The sequence below is a fragment of the Octopus bimaculoides genome, chromosome 20, assembly GCF_046866305.1.
Source record: "Octopus bimaculoides isolate indiv1 chromosome 20, ASM4686630v1, whole genome shotgun sequence".
NCBI lineage: Eukaryota > Metazoa > Mollusca > Cephalopoda > Octopoda > Octopodidae > Octopus > Octopus bimaculoides.
The window spans coordinates 9964105-9971604 of NC_142947.1; positions in this window are offsets into that span (position 1 = coordinate 9964105).

Consider the following 7500-nt stretch of genomic DNA (forward strand, 5'->3'; position numbering starts at 1 on the left):
GTGTGTATGTGTGTGCATGTGTGTATGTCTGTGTGTGAATATGTATATATATATATATATATATATATATATATGCATCTATCTATCTATCTATCTATCTATCTATCTATCTATCTATCTATCTATCTATCTATATCTATCTATCTATCTATCTACACACACACACATGAAACAGTACTCACAGAGAGAGATAGAGAGACAGAGAGAGACAAACAGACAGACAGATAGATAGATAGATAGATAAATAGATAGATAGATAGATAGATAGATAGATAGACTGACAGACAGACAGACAGAAGACAAACAGACAGACAGATAGCAAGGAGGAATTTTCTAGCTTGCTATCAGATCCATGAATGTATGTTATCGTGTAAGTAGGGGTCGTTTAGAATTAACCCCCAAGTTAAGATAACAGATATCCTGGGGTCAATCTCTGATATACAGTTTGTTTATCAGATAATTGAGGCTCCTCCGGAAATCTTTACCAGAGCCTTCGTTTATTGTGCCCCAGTTTTTCTCACGCGATATGTATTTTTGTTTTTGAATTTTCTTTTACTTCAACTTCGGACGCAGTCGGGGTTATTTCTTTAAATTTAGAACACCGAATTTCTGTTTTTCGGTCGCACATTAGTTCTCTCTATTATGAGATAGCATGTTAGATAGGGTGTTGAAATCCGAGGCTTTGTTGGGATCGAATTCGAAGGCTTATTAATATTATTATTATTGTTGTTGTTGCTGTAGTTGCTATTGTTTTTGTTGTTGGCATTTACAATTATTATTTTTTTCTTATACTTTTTTTCAGTCATTTGAAAACCCTTCAAGGCGGTGTCCCATGCTGGAGCACCGCCTTGAAGAGTTTCAGTCGAACAAACAATTCGACCCTAGGACTTATTTTTAAGCCGAGTACTTCTTCTATCGGTCTATTTTGCCGAACCGCTAATTTATGGGGACGTAGATAATTTTTTTTTATTCCACAACGTATTTGTAGTTTTTCTGTGAATGACAGCAGTTATACATTTCCCAGATGCCTTCGCTAAGCAGATAACCTCTCTCGCCAACCCCCGAAAATCTTTCTCGCCAACCTCCGACAGTCTTTCTCGCCAACCTCCGACAATCTTTCTCACCAGCCCCCGAAAATCTCTCCCTCCTCCAGCTGACAGTTTTTTGTACTTTTTCGCGACGGAAAATACACCTTTTGCGGTAGTTATGACGAAATTGCTTTCTTATATCAGAGTAATAAGGCGTTTCAAAAGAACATCTTTACGCCCGGGAATTACCTGGTACACCAGCTAGTATATATATATATATATATATATATATATATATATATATATATATATATATATATGACAAACTTCTTTCAGTTTCTGTCTACCAAATCAATTCGCAAGGCTTTGGTCGGCCCGAGGCTATAGCAGAAGACACTTGCCCAAGGTGCCACGCAGTGAGACTGAACCTGGAACCATGTGGCTGGGAAACAAACTTCTTAAACGCAGACTCGCATGCGCCCACTATTATGTCATTTATGTATATACAATAATATTTATCCGTTATATGCAACAGGAACGGTATTAGATTAAAATAGAATGAAAATAATATTCGTTTGGAAATAGTGTCCCTTTTGGATGTGTATTGTTTAAAAGCAAAACCTATTTGAGTAGCTGACGAAAATCGTCCAACAGTGGTAGGTGACAATTCTAGGTGCGCATTTCTACCTTGTTAGCCTTTGTCAGTGCATGTACTCATTGCCAATTGCATGTCAAAACAAAATACGTCGCTACCGATATAGGAAAACAGTGATTGAACCAACACTCGTGTTGTAATGAGCATTCGGCTGAATAAAGACCTGTTACATGAAACAGAAGCGGCATCAAACTAATTGAATGCGAAAACGCGGCAATATCGCTGCTTTATAGAGAAAAACGACTCTATTATCATTTCCTTCAGATGAGGAAGCTGAGAAAGTCTGAAACATTGATCACCTGAAGCTTGCTAATATTTCGAAATAAGCATAGAAATCTAGTCATGAAATATGAAAAATCTTTGATTAAAGCGATTAAACGCTAGTTTTGCTAGAGGGAGAGGGAGAAAGAGAGACAGAAAGAGAGAGAAACAGACAGAGAGTTACAGAGAAAGAGAGTGAGGAGAGGATGGATGGGTAAACAGACAAGAAAACCTGTTTATTTGATTACAAGAAGTGTTACATATGGAACTGCTTATCAGAAATAATTTCCCATAATACTTCATTCTTCTGATTTATCTTGTTCTTGGAAGAAGATCTCGTTATTGCTTCTCGTTTGTTACACATCATTGGCAGTGGCCAGCCTTGATTTGGGTGGAATATCTTGTGGAATGGTAAGCTTAACCTGACCTATTTGCGTGGAATGGTCGTGGTGATAAGTAGAAAGTTGTGTAGGTACATTCGTGTGTATGCGTACACACGCAAATATATTTAGATAAAAAACTGAATCACGTGTCAACCATAGTGAATTATCGTCTGCTTTCTTCAATTCAATTATTAAAAAATTTTAAAGTAAACATGCTGAGATTAAGTAAAGATAAGAGAAGAGAATGGAAGGGGGACAGTAAAGCGAAGAGAAAGAAGCACAGAAGAAGAGAAATTGGGAAGAAGGTTAAAGGCACAGACAGATGGGGAAAAACGAAAAACGAAGAGGGAGATATGTTTGTATTTGCGAATACAAATGGACATACAGAAGTTAGCATTGAGATTGGAGGGAAATAGGTGTGATGGAGAGTGTGACAGCAAAAGAAATTGATTGAAATAGAAAGAGAGAGAACTAAAGGAAGCGAAGAAGAGAGAGTGAAACAGAGAGGGAACAAACGATTTAATGCAGGCGTGAGAGGAAATCGAGTAAACCTAAGAATATATATACATATATATATATTTAAGAAAAAAAAGGATTCAACTCGAACAGAGTCATTTTAGAGAGAGAGAGAGAAAGAAAGAGGGAGAGATAAAGGGAGATGAAGGGGCGAGACAAAGGGAAAGAGAGAAAAAAAAGACAAGGAGAGTGGCAAGAGAGATAATGAAAAAAGAAGAGAGAAGAAAACCATAAATATGTATTAGTACATTTTCAATAGTGCAGCATGTGTTTGTGCTTGTGAATGTATGTGTGTCTATGTATGAGAAAGGGAGATAGAAATAAAACTGGAAACGGAAGAGAAAAAAAAAAGGGAAGAAGCAAGAACGAACGAGAGGAAGAAGAGAAAGAAAATGAAAAACAAATGGAAAAATTGTAGATTGTGAGATTCAGGATATAACGTTATCTTTAGATAATCAGTTTTAGTTTTCCTCAGTCCAATTGTCATTCCCAATTTTAGAAATTTTGTCTTGGTTAAATTTGGAAAGCATTTTGTTTACCATTCTTCTCTCTCTCTCTCTCTGTTTCTTTTTCTCTCTGTTAACGCGCGCGCGCACACACACACACATGAATGAGTGAACAAACGAAAAAAAAGTAACAGTCAATACATTTGGAAGGTGTTACATATATATTTTTAACAGTTTGATTCAATTCCACATGACTTGAAGTTTCTTGGACGCGTAAGACACGTAGGACACGTCCATCTTATCAGACATTTAATTGGCTGATTTAAACAACAAGGATATGTTCTTTTATTCATTATTTATCTAATTAATGTAAAATGTTTATGTAAGGCTGGTAAACCATGGCAGAATGAGAAAGTACATAATACTACTGATATAACATGGGAAACAGAAAGAAAAAAATCTAACAAAACAAAAGAAGAAAGAAATACAGACAAACAACAGTTAAAGGTTCCTGTTAAATCTTTTCGTAGCCTTCATGAATTGGAAGATCTTATTTATGGTTGGTGAATCCTTGAAAATAAATTGTACCTCTAGACTTGGTAGCCTTTTAAATTCCATTTTTAAAACGACCCTTTCTGAAAGTGGAATATTTGCACTAATTATTTCTCATTTTAGATACAAGGCCAACAGTTTTGATGTAGAAGGTGTTAGTCGATTATCTCAACCTCAGTAAATGACTGGTACTTTATTTGTATCGACCCTGATCTAATAGATCTATCTATCTATTAGTCGGAATATGATATTATAAAATGTTTTATAGTAGTACGTTAATAATTAAGTAATTAATTAAACAAATATTAAACCTTACTTTGTGTATTTTAATTTGAATGCTCGACTTTGTCTATTAGACACATGAACACACAGGAAGTTATACTAATATCCTGTTTGGCACTTAGCACGCCTTTTCATCTTAAAGACGTCTAAGGAAAAAAGAAAGCAACAAATTATAACATTAAATCTTAATTGAAGACGTCTTATACTCTTAGATATATTTAGACTTAAACTTATCGTATCAGGTTATTTATCAAGGTCGCATATCTACGCTATTTTAAATAAGGCCTCATCAAACGTAGTTTCGTTTAGCGCTGCATATGTAAGTATATGTATATGTACATGTAAAAACAGAGACTGAGAGAGAGAGAGAGAGAGAGAGAGAGAGAGAGAGAGAGAGAGAGAGAGAGAGATTGCTATACGAGTGGACAAACGAAAGAAAAGCGCACTCAGCACATTTACTAGAAGTTATATTATTTATGACAGTTTGATTCGGTTCCGTGCTACCTCAAATTTCGCTGGCCCCTAACGGGAACCCGACTCATTCAGACTTTTAGAACGCCGAATCGACTCGTTTAGGCTTCTGGAATGTCCAAATGCCGAATGGAGAGATTTATATGTATATATATAACTAATAGCCCTGCTTGTGGTTTATACACCTGTCTTCGCCTTTTGTTTTTCTGTAAATTTCTACTATATATATATATATATATATATATATATATATATATATTACGGAGATGCACTTGCATAGCAAGTGACCTGATCTGAGATCGTGTGCTGGAACGAAAACAATTGCAGCGTGGAAGGTGTTTATAAGCCATTTAAAGTAACACACAAAATTCGTTAGATTCACTTCAACATTTAAATTTAATTTAAATTTAATTTAATTTGTCAAGAGATGCAGCACAGAATTTTGTCAGTGAACAGGTCGCGGTCTCAAAGCGACGAAAATATTTTGACAAATTAAATTTAAATGTTGAAGTGAATCTAACGAATTTTGTGTGTTATTTTAAATGGCTTATAAACACCTTCCACGCTGCAATTGTTTTATATATATATATATATATATATATATATATATATATATATATATATATATATATATATATATATATATATATATAATATATATATATATATATATATATATATATATATATATATATATATATATATATATATATATATATATATATGTATATATATATATATATATTACTAAAACAAACTATAGACCAATACATAGAAGTTGTTGAAATATTTGTTTCTCACTTATATTGTTTTAGCGCATTTTAGCGTTTTTCACAGAATTTCTCAAAGATTGTGAATTGAAGAATCATAAAGGTTAAACAGCATTTCAGTAACTTCTGACTTTTTCTTTTATTAATAAATAAAATCTATATGCCACAAAGAACACTCTATACACACAAACATACATAAAATGTGCACGCGCGCGCGTGTGTGTGCCTATATATCAAATTTAGTGTAGATAAATTGCCAGAAGATAAAGACTTTTTTATATATAATCTTTATGATATGAAGAGGATAAGAAGGGGCAATGTTTATGTCTTCAGCAGGACTTCTCGGTCTGGGAAGATTAATACGGTTGATGTTCAGTTAAAACATCATTAGATAAGTGTCTGTAGAAAAAGCGAGGGTGGTGATGGGAATTCTAGACAGTGGGTGTTTCAAGGAAGAAAGACTGATGAACGGTATGTTTAGTGGATGGTCTGGTATGAGAAATACAGTAATTGGTAATAGGAAGAGGAAAGACCGGTGGGTCTAAACAGAAGAAATGAGAGAGTGGCAGTTGTAGCTAGTTCAGAGGAGCAGTTTAACATTCCATTCAATCCATATTGCAATAACAACGTTATCAACAAATACGTTAACGAGAAAAACAACGATGTCGTCGTCAGCTGCAACAGAAGCAACAGCAACAACACGCCACCACCAAGCAACCAAGCGACCAAGCGACCAACTACCATCATCATCACCATCGTCACTGCCACCACCAATCAGTAATCACTACCGTCGCCATCATTTCTATAATCTAACCCTCCACCACCATCGCAATAACGTTAACCAACAATGGCGTTGTGGCTGTGTGGTAAGTAACTTGTTTACCAACAACCACATGGTTCCGGGTTCAGTCCCAACTGCGTGGCACCTTGGGCAACTGTCTTCTACTATAGCCTCGGGCCGACCAAAGCCTTGTGAGTGGATTTGGTAGACGGAAACTGAAAGAAGCCCGTCGTATATATGTATATGTATGTGTATGTGTGTGTTTGTGTGGGAGGAACACTTCAAAAAATGAAATCCTACCAAGAGAGAGAGAGAGAGAGGGGGGAGAGGCAGACAGACAGACAGACAGACAGACAGACAGACAGACAGACAGACAGACAGAGGAAGATAGAAGGAGAAATTGGATTGCACGCTGCTGGAATTCCTTTCATCATAGGGTTGAACTAGTTATAAAGAACAACAGCAACAAATTTTGGCAATGTCGTTTCGATGAATTTAATGGCGATTTCGACAACGCGTTCGTTTTTGAAAAATAAATGTTTGGTGCGTAGTTAGGTTTTGAACCGCAAATATTTTCGGTCAAATGGGCGGTGGACATCTACAATGAAGTAACCTCGAGTGACCTTCCTCCAAATGAAGTGACCTGAAGTAACCTTCTTACAAATTTACTTCGAATGAGTATCAAATTTGCAGCAATCTAGATTAGGCGGGATATATTACGTTAATGACTTTGTCTCAGAAAACAACGTGACAATTGTCAGGGAGATCCGATTTACAAGCACACAAGCCAAAAGTCAGAACAACAAATTTAGAAGACTTTAATCTTAATAAGTAGAGACATGACTTTAAAAAAATTTTAAAAACAGGACGGTGCATCTAGCTTGAGATTCGGGCGTGGCAAATAAATAATTTTTTTCTGTTCGTTGCTATTTACAACTTGTGTGTCACTTAAGGCATTTAACCCATTGTGAACAGAACCTAGTAAATACTGAATATAATCTATCTTGCTCGAATATCGGTGGGTAGCATACGAAATCTGTTTCTCGTTGCATGTGTTTGCTATCTCTCAGAGACTGCTATGGTAACTTTTGAGAGGTACCTAAATATTGACAGGTTCTGCAAGGTTGGTATGTGCTAGATTCAATTACTCCAAGTTATTTAGCCTGGGATCCCTCAGCAGAATTTAAAAAAAAACAATTTTTCTTTTACTTGTTTCACTCATTGGATTACAGCCACGCTGATGCACTCCAGTATTTATTAAGCTTTTATGTATGCTTTAAAGTCTGTTACTTATTCTATCGCTACTCTTTTGCCGAACCGCTAAGTTACAGGGGTGTAAACAACACAACACCGGT